General features: G+C 45.3%; 1 pseudogene; it reads right to left on the bottom strand.

Moving 5' to 3' along the window:
* Positions 1 to 4,215: 4,215 nt before the first annotated feature.
* LOC130849132 (pregnancy-associated glycoprotein 2-like) lies at positions 4,216 to 12,846 on the bottom strand (annotated as a pseudogene).
* Positions 12,847 to 16,691: the final 3,845 nt, after the last annotated feature.

The following is a 16,691-nucleotide window of genomic DNA, read 5'->3' as shown; positions in this document are numbered from 1 at the left end:
ATCAGGCATCCAGAGATTTTTACTTACTGACAGTCAAAGTCGCCACCCTTATTTAGCCTTGAAGCTGTTACAGATATGGATCGTTGTCCTTCCACTTCCCATAAGAATATGGGAATAAAATATCTGAGGGGGAATGAATCAGGTGGGAACAGGGCAGGGCACAATCTTTAAAAGAATGGCATAGCCCAAGGACATGACATAAACTGAGTAGACCCAAATGGGTCCAAGATGTTGGACAAGTCAACTTCCACTAGACCTTGAGCCTCAGTAATACAAACATAAGGATCAAAAAGTGAGTGGTGGCCCAGTTCCTGGAAATCCCCACCCCGTCCTGAAATAGCTGGAATACCTTTCCTGCTCATTCACCTATGGAAGTACCCACCCCTATAAAAACTGGTAACTCCATACCCTGGTTCCTTTCTCACCTTCTGCGATGGCCCATTGTCTGTGGAGCGTGTTTCTCTCCAAATAAATTCACTTCTTACCTATCAGTTTGTCTCTCACTGAATTCTTTCTGTCATGAGATATCAAGAACCCTAGCTTCCTGAAGTCCTGAAACCAGGGGTGTGAATTCAGTTGGAAGACGTAGGGAATGGTCAGGGTTTGAGTCCCAGCCTCCTGGGTTCAAGTCTAAATCTCAGCTGCACAGTTCCAATTTTAGCATCACAGAAAATCAATTGAAAGAAATTAAATATATGAACAGCCATGACTGGGACTTCCCTGGTGGTGCAGGGGAGAAGATGCCACACTCCCAATGTATGGGGCCTGGTTTCCATCCCTGGTCAGGGAACTAGATCTCACATGCTACAACTAAAGATCCTGTGTGCCACAACCGAAGATTCTGTGTGGTGCAAATAAGACCCAGCACAGCCATATAAATGAATAAGTATATTTTAAAAATTCCTAAATGATGTTTCTTGTATGTCTCCACCATATTTTCATTATTCAATCAACTGTTGGTGCATCTCAGTTGTTTCTACATCCTGACTAATGTGAATGATACTGCAATATACACAACAGGGCAAATATCCATTTCAGATCATGATTTTAGGTTTTTCCAGAAGTGGGATTGCTGGATCAAATAGGAATTCTCTTTTTGCTTTTTTTTTTTTTTGAGGCATCTCCATTATGTTTTCCAATAGCTACAGCATAGGAAACTGATGTTCAGAAATGAACCTTCAAGGTCACATGACTGTAGGTGTCAGAGGTGACATTTGAACCCAGGCAGAAAAGCTCCAGGATGTACATGTCTGGTGAGTATGTTTCACTGTCTTCCATGTGCTTAGCAAGCTTGGGATCATGGTGTTTTGTATTCTGTTCTTCTCTCTCAATATCATATTGGAACAATTTCTCCTAACATGAAATAATCTGCTAAAACACAATTTTAAGGCAGTTGGTTGCATGATGGCCTATCTATGCTGTGGACATTTTACTTTTAATGGGTCCTGGGATGTCCCAGATTTTCCCTTTTCTAAGAAATTTTGAGGAATACATCCTTGCATATTTAAGTTTTCGGGTGCTTCTGATGATCGCTTTCGCACAAATATTAGAAGCAAAATTGTTGGGACAAAGGCCATGCATATTTTAAGAACAAGTCACCTTCAAAAAGACTATCCCAATTTACACTCTTTCAAGAAATGTTTAAGATCTTTTTTCTGTTTTTTTTTGCTACAGTTTCTCTCACTGTTGGCTATAAACCTCTCTGGCATGCAATGGGTAGTTGGGGGAAGATTACTGGTTTGAAGATCAGAATTTTGGACTACCCTGGCAGTCCAGTTATTAAGACTCCACATTTTCAGTGCAGGGCACATGGGATTTGATCCCTGATTGGGGAACAAAGATTCCACATGCTGTCTAGTGTGACCAAAAAAAAAAAAAAAAAAGATTGATGAAGCTCAGAATTTATCCTCATGTTTGTACCACAGTCTACAAACATAGAGCCTGAAGAAATTGGGCTCATTAACAGACACACTTCCAGCTCCAGTTTTAGGCTCATCTAGGGAATAAAACCTTTTTCTCATTGATATTATGGCAGAAAGCCCTGTTGACACCATATATCTACCAACATGGAGGCAACAGTGTGTTTTAGTGGAAGCATCTAACGATTAATCCATTCATTTATTCAACATGTATTTATTGAGTACCTACTATGTTCCTGTCACAAGTACTGGGGCCAGAAGATTGGAGGAGATGTCTTTCATCTGTACAAGGGGTGTCATGCCCTGCAGGGGCTCATGGGGAGACAGTGAAATGGCATATGTAATTAACCAGAGCTATTATTCTTATTCTTTTGGTGGTTTCTCACCAACAGAGAGACACTGCTTATAATTCCACGAAGAGCACTTGGAAAATGAGTTTGACAAACTTTTCACTTGAGTCTCCAGTAAGCCCAGATCATGATACTTACTGCCAAAAACATACTGATTCTGCTCTCATTTTTCTACCCTTTATCAGCTCTACAACTGGTCCTCTTTCACTCCTCTCAAGCTGATCATAATCAAGTTCCATCCCAAAGGGACAATGCACCCATACCCTTGGAAGTACGGCAGATGCACACACATGGTAACTTCAGGGCTTAGGGTTGTGTTACAAGGTGGGATGGCAAGACTGAAGTCAATGATCCCCCCCCAACACTAGCATTTCCCTGGCTCCCTGAAGAGGAAAACTGTCACTCCTCTGGCCTTCTACCCACACCTCTGTTGTTTTCTCCATCTGGCCCTTCCTATTGGGGGCTGTCTCTTTATCTGTCTCCATGAATTATTGGTGGGTTTGTAACCCAGCCCTCCATTCCTGGGGTCCACCACAGCACCTGGCACACAGGAGATGCTTGGGAAATCTATACTGAATGAAAAGATGAAGAAGGGCACCAGATTTCCCTTTCACTGACGTTTGTCTTGCCTAAGTAAAGGCCCATCCTATGCACTGTGTTCAGGTGTGTTTTCCGCCTTAGTTATTCTTTCCTGCTCCTTCTCTCATCTGGGTCTCCCTCCACCTCTGACCCTTGCTGTCCACAGCCTGGGCCTCTGCCTGTGTTCTCCATGTGGGAAGAAGTGATGCTTCTACTCCAAATGTGTCAAACCATGGCAGCTTGAACCAAATGGTTTGTAGTTCTGCCCATGGAGGAAGCTCAGAAAGGCTGAAGGTTTGTTTACCTTGGGTACCCCCTTTACATGAGTAGCATCCTCCCCAACAAGTGTGGAGGACAAAGAAAGAAACATGTTGGGCCCTGGGGGTGTGGGGCTGGCTCAGGGATTCACATGGCCTGTTACTTGGAAAGTGGGACTGGACAGGACACCCACTGTGTGGATGGCAAAGAGCTGGTGACTGGGTTGGGGGGATAAGGGGGAACCATCTCAGTGTGAAAGGACTCACCCAGAACCCCCCGGAGCTGAAGACAACTTCAAAGTTCCTCTGAGATGGGCACAATAGAATCGTTTTTGTTACCCTTTACCATCTCTCTGAAAGAGGAGGTGACAGTGTTGATTATGCTGTCACCAACTCTCCCATTTTCTAGGACACCCACTTGCCACTTCCATTGGAGCTGCCTCTCCCCAGCTCTAGTCACATGGTGCTGGAGAAACTGTCAATCAGGTTGGGCAGGGCCTTGTCACCACGTATATCCAATCATAGTACCCCAACCCCAGCCAGGATTGATGCTCTAGGGCTGGACACATAATCTGAGGTGGACCAATCAGAGCCTTTCCTTGTACCCAGATGTTTCCTGAGCTTGTTTTCCTAAGGGTTAGATGCCTTGGGAATATAAGTGTAGAAGCCTGATGGAAGAAAGCTGTCAGGCTAAGGTAATCAAAAATGAGAGAAGGGCAGAAGCAAAGGAGAGAAAGAGTGGGCTGATAGCTTCTCATTTCTTGGGTCCAGTCACTGAGATATGTGGATCTGCTCTGGTTCCTGTGTCCCAGGTCCCCAATATTCTTCCAATAAATCTCCCTTTTCCATGAAGACAGTTGGAGTTGGGCTCCGCTCACTTGTGGTTCAGACGATGTTCTAGATCCTGCCCGATTATGATGCACCTCCCCGACCCAAAGAGAGACACCCATTCTATTAGTACCATTGGGAATGAATCCTTTATTCCACTGAGAATAGGGTATTGCAGAGCACCAAACACAGTCCACCATCATCCCTGAGCGGTATTGCCCTACATGTGAGTGAGTGTGCTTTTGGATTGGATCTGATTGATTCCTGAAGAAACCCCAGTAGTTACACTGCAGGAGCCAGGCCGATCCTGTTGTTTCCCTGATCATAAACTGAGAAATACAGCCTTAGGAAGACTTCACCCAGGATCCAGGTCTCTGGCTGGCTCAAGTTCTGTGTGTGCCCTCGAAACCTGCTGAGACAGATGCCCTGAGCTGCCTGGGGAGACAGAAATACACCACAGTCAGCCTGATCCCTTACCTGTCATCCCCTTAAGTATCCAGAACTGGCTGCTTCTTGGTTTTATTTCCCTTCTTAAGTAAGAACCAAGTGGCTCTCAGCAGCTGTGGAAGTGGGGTGCTCTTCCAAGAACAAGAACAGACAAGACATGTGGTTGCCTCAGGGAGGGGTGTAGGAGAGTGAAAGATTGGAATTTGGGATTAGCAGATAGAAACTGGTATATAGAGGTTGGATAAACAACAAGGTCTTCTTGTATACCACAAGGAACTATACTCAATATCCTGTGACAAACCGTAATGGAAAATATAAAGAAAAAAGAATACACACACACCCACACACACACACACACACACACACATAACTGAGTCAATTTGCTGTACGGCAGAAATTAACACAATATTGTAAATCAATTCTATTTCAATAAAATCAAAGAAAAAAAAAGGACAAGAATCACCTGTAGTTCCCCTGTTCTTTCCTTCTGACTCATGCTCACTGTATTCTCTGCAGAGAATGCCTTTTATTCTACCTCTTGCCCACAATCTGTTCTTTGACCCTGTGCTCAGCCCCTCTAGGAAGACTTCCTGGGGCCAAATTCACCCTCCCTGGCCACTCCAGGCTGGGTTAGGTGACTTCCCTTGTCTGAAGCCCCCATGACCCCTAATCTGGAACTGGCACCCCTTGGCACAGCCCCTGGGATTGCCATGTGCATGGAGTCCAGTGTTGATTTGCCTCAGCCCAAGCAGGCCTCCTCTTGCCTCCATGAGGCTGAGGGTTTCATATTACTAAAATTCCCTCTGTTCTTCAAAGCATTCTTTGCATCCATCAGCCTCCTCTGAACTCTCACAGGGAGCTGACATGAAGCCTCAACCTTGTGCCAGGCCTGTGCAGTCACTGTGCACCCTTCACTCATATGAGCATCCAACCTCCCCACAGAGGGGTCTGCAAACCAAGCTCACACAGGGGAAACAGGAGTTTAGTAAGGGGAAGTTGTAGATGAGGATTGGGGGAACGTGTAATTTATATCCAAGCAGGACACTTTTGAGATGGGAAGGGAGACAATTAATCATTATGGTGGGATGACACACTGAGGCTGTCCCAGCCATGGGATGGTGTCTCCATTTATTCCAGGATGATGCATAACCCAGACTGCCCTTTAGTCTCAACTGGTTGGTTTCGTGGGAAGCACTGGCCCAGCCAGGGGCTCAGCAGCATCTGCAGTGGTTAGGCTTGGCCTGCAGAGGACACCCTCCTCCCAGCCGTAGCTCAGTGGTTCCTGCAAGGGCCAGGTTTGAGAACCAGCCCCCAGGTTTGGCCCCTCACCTTCCAGACATAGGCTTCAGCAGGCACTGTGTAGTGGTTGCCATTGATGGTGAAGATGATAGTAGGCAGGCGCCTGATGCTGCTACATGGAACCACGTACTGTTAGAGAAAGAGGAGAGAGGTTGGCCCAACTGGTCCCTGGTGTGTGGAGAGCCCCAGAGTGACCCTGTGGCATGTCCCTTCACCTCTTGACCAACAGCTCTGGCGGTGATGAGCTTCTGGATGTTGGTGACCAGTCTAGTTGGGCCCATCAGGAACGTGTTTCCTGTATCCACAATGGCTTGGCATTCATGGTAACAACCAACAACCATTCCGTTCATGGAGATGCTGAGAGACCATGAGACAATTAGTCACCAGGATCATTCTGAAGTCTCCCCCACAGCTTCCCCCATCTCTGACTGTCTCCAGTACATCCCTTCAGCTCATGATCTTACTCTGTTTTCTTTTGCTCTGGTCACCTAACCTTCTTTGACATCCTTTCAGTTCTTAAATGCACCAGGCTCTCTTGTGCCTCAGGGCCTTGAGATGTTCTGGTTGCCCTTCCAAGAAGACTCCCATCCCTTTGTCTAACTAATTTCTCCTCAACTCCAGGTTCCAGCTTAAATGTCACCTTTTCAGGGAAGTCTTTCCCCCGCCTAGATCAGGCTCCTGTCTTGGTCATTCTCTGTAGACTTCCTCATTTTCAGCAAGTGCTGACGTGGTAATTAATTACATGTGTGACTCGTTCCATGTACATCTGCCTCACTAGATATAAGGGCAGGTTGTATCCTCAGTGCCTCCCTCAAGTGCCCAGCACACAGTGGATGCACAGTGTATCTTTGTTGAGTGAATGAATGAATAAATGAGTGAATGAGTGAGTGAAGGAATGCGTGAGGAATAACAAGAGACCTGTGTCTGGTGTCTGACCAATAACACATCAACGCACACAGTGATGATGGACATTCTCTGGGGCATCAGATGCTCAGAGTGGTGGGGAGGGAGATAGAGGCTGCCCTCAGAGAGGTTGTTTCCCAGCAGGGCCCCCTCACCCAGGTCAGACACTGAGACCACCAGCCAGTTGATGCCCGAGCTAGCCCAGGGGGGCCTCCAAAGGACCCAACAGCTTCTCTTTGAGAGCATCACACAGAATCCCATCGGTTACTGACTCTTGTTCTCAGGCCACTCCTGGATCCCAGCTTCCTGATTCTCTCTGCCACAGCTCCTACCCCACAGAGCGCCCTGAATGGCAGTGTGGGTGGCACTAGGTAAGGAGACTGTCTCTTTCTATGAGTTGCTTTCAGGTCTCAAGAATACAGCCAACCTCTCTCCACTACTAGAAAGAAGACCAGTTTTCCCAGTTTGTCCAGGACTTTCCCTGTTTTTAAATTAATTGGCTGCATTGTGTCTTTGTTGCTGCATGCAGGCTTTTCTCTAGTTGTGACGAGTGGCAGCTCCTCTTCTTTGTGGTGCTTGGGCTCCTCATTGCAGTGGGTTCTTTTGTTGTGGAGCACAGGCACCAGTCATGTGAGCTTCAGGAATTGTGGTGCGTGGGCTCAGTTGTGGCTCACAGACTTTGTTGTTCTGTGGCATATGGGATCTTCCCAGTCCAGATGTTGAACCCATGTCCCCTGCATTGGCAGGCGGATTCTTTACCAATGCACCACCAGGGAAGTCCCTCTGTGATCCTCTTTTCACCATGATTTAGGGTTCTTAAAACATGCCATCTGCCTCATGACACAGTGGGTGTAGCGCTGTCTGGGCTGTATACCTCTCATGGTGCTCTTCAAGACCCTGGTCATGACCATGGGTAGGAGGCCTGGGATGATTCTGAGTCCATGGGTGGTGTGTGTATATGTGTGTTTGTGTGTCTGTTTGTGTGTGTATCTGTATATGTATCTCTGTGTGTGTGCTCGCTGTTTGTCACTGTCTCTGTCTGTGTGTTTCTGTGTCTGCTGTCCTGTGCATGTTTATATGTGTGGCCAATGTCTGTGTTTATGTGTGTGTCTCTGTGGGTGGAGCGCATGTGTCTTTGTGTGACTGTGTGTCTGTGTGTGCATTTGTGTGTGTCTGCATATGTCCATGTGCACTTGAGGGAGATTCACTTGGATGGCCTTCTAACGGAGAGGCTTACCGTTTCATGGTAACCTGCCAGAATTGGGTTCCAGACACAGGTATCCACTTGAGCTCTCCTTTGTGGTAGCTGTGGTCCACCCCGCCAAACATCACCACACAGCCATTCTTCTTCCTGCTGAGGAGAGAAGGAAGAGGGAGGGCTCCTTGTTGGAGAATAATGCCACTCACTGTCTGAGGGCTTTTCTTATTCACCCACTAGAGGCACTAGTTTGGTCTCTATTTTACAGATACAGAAGTTGAGGAACAGAGGGATTGATTACCTGACCAAGGTCAGTCACCAAATAATGAGTGGCAAAGAAGATGCAAGAAGCTGGCCAGGCTGACCAGGCTCCAACCACTCAGCTTTCTGAAGAGTTCCCTGTCCCCTCCAGCAACTAGAGTGCTCAGAGATACCCACAGAGGACATTGTGCTGGAGGGGTCTGTCTTCCCCTTTGTGTAGCCTGTCATTTTTCTGAAAAGCTGAGGCCCGAGGGCACTAAGTGTGTGTATTCAGGGTACTCAGGTTTGGCTTCACAGGCTTGTGACCTGTGACAAACATTGAGCCCCGTACTTATCAAGGCTCCCCCACCTCTGCTCTCGCTGTCTTGAAATTCCTAACAGATTTTGAATAGGAGGTCCCTCATTTTTACTTTGCACTGGCTCTTGCCAATTATATAGCTGGTCCTGAGCTCCCAGTAGAATGTTATTGAGGAAGTAAATGTTCCTGCCATCCCTCTCCTTCCTTCCATATCATATCCATCAGCAAATCTTGTTTCGTTTTCCTCCAACATATATTCTGACACCTTCCATTGCTCTCCCTCTTCCCTCCACCCCCTGGACCAAGCTGCTGCCCTTGAGCCCATGAGCATGGTTGTTTTCCAATAAAACTTTATTGTCAGAAACCAGCAGAGGGGCCAGATGTTGTCCTGGGGCCACAGTTATGCTAGGGTAGGCAGTTTATCAGTAAACTTGTGGATCACATGGTCTATAATTTCTCATGCAACTGAAATAATCTTACAGCTGATTTAGAGAAAGGGCTGGTCCAACTCACACTTACGTGCTCAAGTAGAAGGCAAAGACAGGCTGAGAAATGACACCCTGTCTCATCAGGTTGTTGAAGACAGGGGTGATCCCTTGGAGGGTGAGGCTGGCGTAGCCTAGGCCCAAGATGCCATCAAAGGGGGCATGATCCAACCCAATCTGTTTCTTCATCAGGACCAATGCCTGGCCAAGGTCGATAAGGTTCCCAATCTGTGGGAGAGGAGAATGTTCCCACGTAACTGTTTGGAAAATGGGGCTGGGACTGGGCTGGGCTGGAGACACCATGAGCACTGCAGAGAAGACCCGAGGCCTGGCTGTGCCCTGGGTTGACCTCAGATGATTAGACCAAGCTGGGACAGGAATTCAGGTTCCAATTGTGCAAAGCTGTGGATTTAAATAAACACCTGCTCCTCTTGCACACACCATCTGAAGTGAGTTAAAATGGCCTCATGCGTTTTGAACAGGTGGGGAAACTGAGACTCAGGAGAGGACCAAATTTTTCCCACTTGTGGACAAAATGAGTAGAGAGCAGGGTAGTCTTCTCTTTGGCATCACTATGATCAGATGACAGAAATAAACTGCGTTCATTGCAGTGCACTGAGGAATCTGCATCTGCCCAGGGAGACAGAGCCCATTATACAATGTTGCTGCCAGAGTTCTTATGAATATTCTACCTGGGAAACGTGCTTTTAGGGATGTGTGTGTGTGTGTGTGTGTGTGTGTGTATTAGAGAGAGAGTGAGAGAGAAACTCAGTCCCTTTGGAGGAGGGCAGCCATAGATTTTATTGGACCCTCAAAAGGACCCCTTGAGTGAGAACCCATTTATCAGGCTCCTGCCACTGCTGTGGTTCCCTGGTTTCCCTGCCCAGATTCCTGAAGCACTTGGCTGCACCCAGGGGCCTAAGATCAGTTTTATCCTCTCTCCAAATACCCCACACCTGCAGGAATTCTGACTAGCCAGCCTGGCTCCACCACTTACCAGATGCGTGACCTTGATGAGGCCCTGGCTCTCTTCACCTCAGTTCCCTCCCCTGTATAATGAAGCTAATCCTAGTACCTGCTGTGTGGGGTTGTTGCAGGATTAAACATGTTATTACTATGAAAGTGCCTGGCCCAGTATAAGAATAGAAATGTGAGTATTTCCCCACCCCCCCACTTCCAGCAAAATGAACACTGAGCTGCTCATAGTCAAAGGAGATGCAAATCCACACACAATGCCACTCTCTGGGTTAGCTGCCCTTGGAGTTTGTGGTTAAGCACAGGTGCTGTGTCCCCAGGGATACTCACTGCTCAGCATGTGGCCAGCCACTAGGGGACTATGGGAAAGACATACCCTCCCAGTTGGTTCTGAATCTGTTTTGTAAGCAGTGATCACAACCAGGGACAGCCCTGACTCACCTTCTGGTTTCCACTTACCCGAACAGTGTCATAGCCAAGAAATCCATCCACTGTCCCTGAGCCATAATTGATGTCAACACGCTGGCCTGAGACCTGGAAGGTGGTGGACGAATGAGGTTTGAATTTCTTGAGTTTACCTTCAGACACAAGAAATGAGTGTCCATCAGGTGCCAAGGATGGAGAAGTGGGTGGGAGGGGGAGTATAAGATGGGTGGGGTGGGGTGGGTACTCACAACAGGAGGGACTAAAGCAGTAGATGGAGGGCACTCACAAATAAGATGAGCCGGTGTCAAAGACGACCCTGAAGTCCTGAGGGGGTGTTCCAATGGTGATGTTGCCAAAATAGGTCAGCTACCAGGAACATGAATCTGTGGTTAGGGCAGGCCTGGCTGCCCTGGCCACCCTTGTTTTTTGAATGCTGCCTCCCTCAAGGCGTCTCAGGTCTCCTGAAATCACTTTCCTTCCACACAAGCTCACAGCCTAGTCTCAGAATTGTGCCTTCATTTGATTATTTTTTCTTTGTCCATGTGTGATCTTAGTTCCTTGACCCGGGATTGAAGCTGCGATGGTGCAGTTTTAGCACGGAGCCCTAAGCACTGGATCTCCAGGGAAGTCTGGGTGTCTTCATTTGAGAAGCTCTCCAGTCTCCCCTTCAAGACCCAGCCTGAGTGTTTCCTTCTCCAGGTGGCCCTGCTAAGTCACCCCAGGAAACTGCCTCTCAACTCAGACCATGTCTTATCCACAACACCCCATTGGCCTTTTATTGTATGTGTATTTACTCTTTCCTTATCACTCAGGCTGGCCTATGCATTCTTGAAGGAGATGAGACTTTTTTTAAAATCAATAACAATAACCAGAGTGTTAAATTGTTACAGTGTCAGAGGCCATATGGTGTCAGTAACTTTTTACTGATGTCCTTGGATCTGCGGAGGCTGACCTTGCTCTGCCTAGGGTTTCAAACTTGATGTGCAGTTGGCTTTATCTTTTGATCAGACATGGCTCACATTTCACCTGTAACTCTGTGGCTAACTTAGTTCAGAAAGAACCATCTCCCTCACATTAATGACATATCTTTGGCACAGAAATGGATGTTTACCTGCCACCTGGTCGTTGCTGGGCCCAGTCACCACAGCCCAAGAGCTAAGGATGAGAGTGCCTTCTCTTCTGGGAATGGGGTCCCTGTTCCCCTGTGTTTCTGCTTCCTGCAGGAGCCCCAGCCCCAACATCCAGCCTGGCCCCTCCAGATGAACCCCAGTGCTAGGCCAGAGCACCAGGGGGTGCTGTGGAGCACCATCCTCCCAACACACTCACATCCTGGTAATTCCTCAGGGGGTGAAGAGTAATATTCGGAGCATCAGTGGCATTCTGGGACGCATCATCAGTGTTTTCCTCCAGGAAATTTGGCACTAGGTTTTTTGACCTGAGTGTTTCTCGCATGGTCTTGATCTTTGTTAGAGGGATTCTTTCACTGAATGTTTTTAAAGGAAAGACAGAAGAGGCAGCAATCAGCTGTCCATGTTATTGTATGACTGTGATACCTTGCATTGTAATGGTGCTCTGTATTTTCTCAGCACTTTTCATGTTGTTATCAGGATGCCATGCAAAGACCAGGGCAAAGACCTTGGTTTGAATACCAGTTCTGTTGTGTAATCCTGCGTAAGTTGTATGACCATTTGGATTCTCAGTTGCCCCATCGGTAAACAGGTGGGATATAATAACCCCATTCCCCATATAGATGTGGTGGGTATTAAGTGAGATGATGAATATAATGGACCTGATATGTAGAAAGTCTCAACAATGACAGCTATTACCATTGCTATGGACATCCCACTGTATCTTTTTCAAAGAAGCTCTTGCATGCAGGTACATGGGGTACCATTATCTTCTTTTTATAGGGGAGGAATTTGAAATGCAGGGAGTTTGTGACTTAGCTGTGGTCACACAGCTTGTTCAAGGTAAAACAGCCTAGAAGTAGCCTTCCTGATCTTCCTCCAGGGCTCAAGCAGAAGAGAGGGGTGAGAGAGGAAGCCAGGGGATGGGGAACAAATTAGGGAATTTAAGAAACTAGACAAGCAAGGAAGAGTCAAAATAGGAATAAAAAAACTCAGAGAGTTCTGCATGCACAGAAACAGCCAAAGAGATGGAGAAATAATGGAGAGAGCTATGGAAATGAGGAAACAGACACATTCACACAGAAATGGAGAGAGAGCAGAGAGAAGACCTAGAAGCAAATACAAGAGAAATGCTGTTGCATAGGACCACATTTACAGTTGCATAGGTTGTTCACTGAACAATTACAAGGAATGCTATTTTGACATAGGTCATGATGTGACTGACACCCCCATATTTGTGCAACCCTGCAGGATGACCCCAAGACCCTTGGACCCTACTGTGCCCATGGCAAGTTACTCATCAATAAGTGTGATTTGAACTTTAAGACTATCAGAGAATGATTGTATTCCATTCCAATCCTGATGGGTGGAAGAATCAGAGGACAGGAAAAGACCCAGAAAGAGACATGATGTCACATACAGTCTCCATACTTACATGACTAGGCACTCTGAGAGGGCCACCAGTCCAAGGATACAAAGCCACTTCATGTTTCTTTCCTGGGTGCAATTTCTCAGGGAACAGCACAAAGTGGTGGCCAAGAGCTCCAAGTTATATATACTCTGACCTGCTCTAATTGTCCCCTTTAGGGCACTAGTAAATCTGGTAAGAAATATGAACCTGTTGATAAAATCTTTACCTCCTTCAACATCCGTGGGAAGTGGACTTAGAAAATTATCAGAATACAGAGATTTCTACTGTAATCTCTTCCTAGGGCTTGGCTGCAAAACCAAACTGAACTGCATGGCCTAACTAAGAGTGGGGAGACTCTTGCCAATTTGGATATAAAACACTGCTACTAACATGATAAAAATAAATGCTAGGGGCAATGCTTGACATTTGTGATCCCATATTGTCTTCCTAGCGACTCCATGAGATGTGCATTGCTGGCCTCAATAGAGAGGAAATTGCCAGGAAGAAAACAGGTCAAATGGCAAAGTGAAGACTTGAGGGGCAGCCCAGTGACATATGAGTGAGTGGCTTTAGGTAGTGGGACAGATGGCACAGATCAGGGCCTCTTATGATGCCAATCTACATCAAACATCTAGGCTAGGCTAGTATTAAAACTGCAAATTTTCACTATTGGAAGAAATGTGATGCATGCATCCACAATATACTTCATATCATCCAACAAACATATATGGAGGACCCTGTGTGCTGTGGTCTGGGTTAGATGCTGGAAAGTCAAAGTCCAGTAAGACGCAGGTGTTCCTCATCTTCAGGGAGCTATCCACTTATGGTAGTTCTCAGAAACTCATGGCCCAGGAGGTGAGATAAATGAATGGAAGGTTTGGGCGGACATCATTGAAATGGGACAGGCAGTATATGCTCTACCAGTGTGGACAGACTCTCCTCAGCTCCAACCAACACCTGCCATACTGGAAAGCAGCCTGTTTGGCCAAGTTTTCAAGAGAAGTCAGAAGTATGGATATTTATATAAAATCCCCTGTTTTTAAATGTTAGGATTTGTTTTTCCTTCACAAAACTTCATAAGAGCTAGACCTGAAACAACTGTGTGCTGGATTTAGCTTGCAGGCTGTGCAGGTTTTTATTTCTGGCCTAGAAGTGGGAGTAGAGAGGGGACAGAGAGGAGGTTCAACTTATGTTATCTGAATGAATAAGAGATAATGCATCTTAACCATGTTTATTTTCCTTCCATTTGTAAAAAGAGATCACTAGGGTCCTATAAACAAACAGATTTAATAATGTCCACTTGCTGAGAATCTATTTCCCTAGTAAGATCCATGCCTTGAAACTTTTTGTCTGAAATACCAAATATAGAAAAAAAATTTAAGCATCTCATCTCGCAAAGTAGACAGAAAAGACCACTCAGCCAGAGATGAACAGGCTACCTGTTAAACTGTTATTCCAGTGAAAGTAAAGACAGTGGAGTTTTATGGATCCTTCCAGGTTTCCCAGGGCCCGGATATTCCTGTGTGAGGATCTATCCAGGCCTGACCCTTTGCTAGAACAACAGGAGGCTGGCCTGGTCACCAGGTGGGTGATAAATGGGGTCCTTCCTCTTCCTACTCCTTTCTTCATGTTGTTAAGATTCATGTTGGTGGTTCCATTCCTACATAGGGGATTTGACAGCAATTAGCAAATGACACACACAAATACCACTTAGCTCAGCAATTCTACTTTCAGGGATCTATCCCAAAGAAACACTGGCAAAAATACAAAAAAAAAAAAAAAACATACGCACAAGCTATTTACTACAACATTGTTTGTAGAAGAAAAATATTAGAAACATACGTGAAGTGACCATCCGCAGGGGAGTGTTGGATAAGGAATGCATAAGGCATCTGAACATTTGGGTATAATGGGGATGGAGGGAGGTCTGGAATGGCTAAGGTCTTCAGGGTATACTTTTAGTTTTTAAAAAGTGGGACCAGAAAAGTGCTCATAGTTCGTTGCTTTCACATACACATATATGTCTATTTTCATTAAGAAAGTGTGGAAGAATAAACCAAAAGCTAATAAAAATTGTAATTTATAGGGGAGGGGCAGGGATGGAAGTGAGATTTTCCTTGGCTTATGGTTTGATCTTGCAGCCATTTAAATCTGTTATGGAATCAAAACATAGATAAATAATCTGTCAAAATTGAGAACTAAGACAAATGACCTAATTCTATCAAGATGATTGACATAGCCACATAGAAAAAAAAATTACTTAAGTGGCTTTAAAATGCAAAATTTTGACTCTACATTCAGAGTAACATATCTTCTAAGGACAAAGAGAAACAAACAAACAAAAATACCTTCCCTCCAAAACAGAAACAAAAACAAAAAGCCAGAGAAATCTGAAATTATCAAATACCTTATTTTTGGTGATATTGCTACTGTTATTTTGAAAGTATCATATGCATGTGCTTACAAGTTAAAGCAATTAAGTATTAATGCTTATGTTGTCATGAAGGAAGACTTTCAGTGGAAGAGAGAAAAGAGGTTTACGTATGTAACCCAAAGCCTAAGTAAAACCCTGTGTTCCTAAAACTTGAACTGGAAGAATAACCTTATACCAGTGAATTATTTTCCTTTGCTTAAAAAAGATAATCTGTACTTCTTGGCTCTGACCACTGACAAACCCAGAAGCAATGGCAACTTGATAACAGTGACTATCCTGAGGCCTATCTTGTGGCCTCTAAATATCATTTTGCACCAGATGATCCATAGATTTTTTTTTTTTAGGAAGAGAATCACTTTTATTTTTTATTTTTTTATCTTTTTATTTATTTATTTTTTTATTTTTTTGGGGGGTACACCAGGTTCAATCATCTGTTTTTATACACATATCCCTGTATTCCCTCCCTTCCTTGACTCCCCCGCCTCGAGTCCCCCCCACCCTCCCTGCCCCAGTCCTCTAAGGCATCTTCCATCCTCGAGTTGGACTCCCTTTGTTATACAACAACTTCCCATTGACTATTTTACAGTTGGTAGTATACATATGTCTGTGCTACTCTCTCGCTTCGTCTCAGTTTCCCCTTCACCCCCCGCCCCCTCCCATACCTCGAGTTCTCCAGTCCATTCTCTGTATCTGCATCCTTATTACTGTCACTGAGTTCATCAGTACCATTTTTAGATTCCGTATATGTGAGTTAGCATACAATATTTGTCCTTCTCTTTCTGACTTACTTCACTCTGTATGACAGACTGTAGTTCTATCCACCTCATTACATATAGCTCCATCTCATCCCTTTTTATAGCTGAGTAATATTCCATTGTATATATATGCCACATCTTCTGTATCCATTCATTTGCTGATGGGCATTTAGGTTGCTTCCATGTCCTGGCTATTGTAAATAGTGCTGCAATAAACATTATAGTACAAGTTTCTTTTGGGATTATGGTTTTCTTTGGGTATATGCCCAGTAGTGGGATTACTGGATCATATGGTAGTTCTATTTGTAGTTTTTTAAGGAACCTCCAAATTGTTTTCCATAGTGGCTGTACCAACTTACAGTCCCACCAACACTGCAGGAGAGTTCCCTTTTCTCCACACCCTCTCCAACATTTGTGGTTTCCAGACTTTGTGATGATGGCCATTCTGATTGGTGTGAGGTGATACCTCATTGTGGCTTTGACTTGCATTTCTCTGATGATTAGCGATGTTGAGCATCTTTTCATGTGTTTGTTGGCCATCTGTATGTCTTCTTTGGAGAAATGTCTATTTAGGTCTTCTGCCCATTTGTGGATTGGGTTATTTGCTTTTTTGGTATTAAGCTGCATGAGCTGCTTGTATATTTTGGAGGTTAATCCTTTGTCCGTTGTTTCATAGGCAACTATTTTTTCCCATTCTGAGGGTTGCCTTTTAGTCTTGTTCATGGTTTCTTTTGCTGTG

This window comes from Hippopotamus amphibius, chromosome 3 (assembly GCF_030028045.1).
Source record: "Hippopotamus amphibius kiboko isolate mHipAmp2 chromosome 3, mHipAmp2.hap2, whole genome shotgun sequence".
In the NCBI taxonomy this organism is placed as follows: Eukaryota; Metazoa; Chordata; class Mammalia; order Artiodactyla; family Hippopotamidae; genus Hippopotamus; species Hippopotamus amphibius.
The sequence above is the reverse complement of the archived record's forward strand: the minus strand, read 5'-3'. Positions and strand labels throughout refer to the sequence as shown.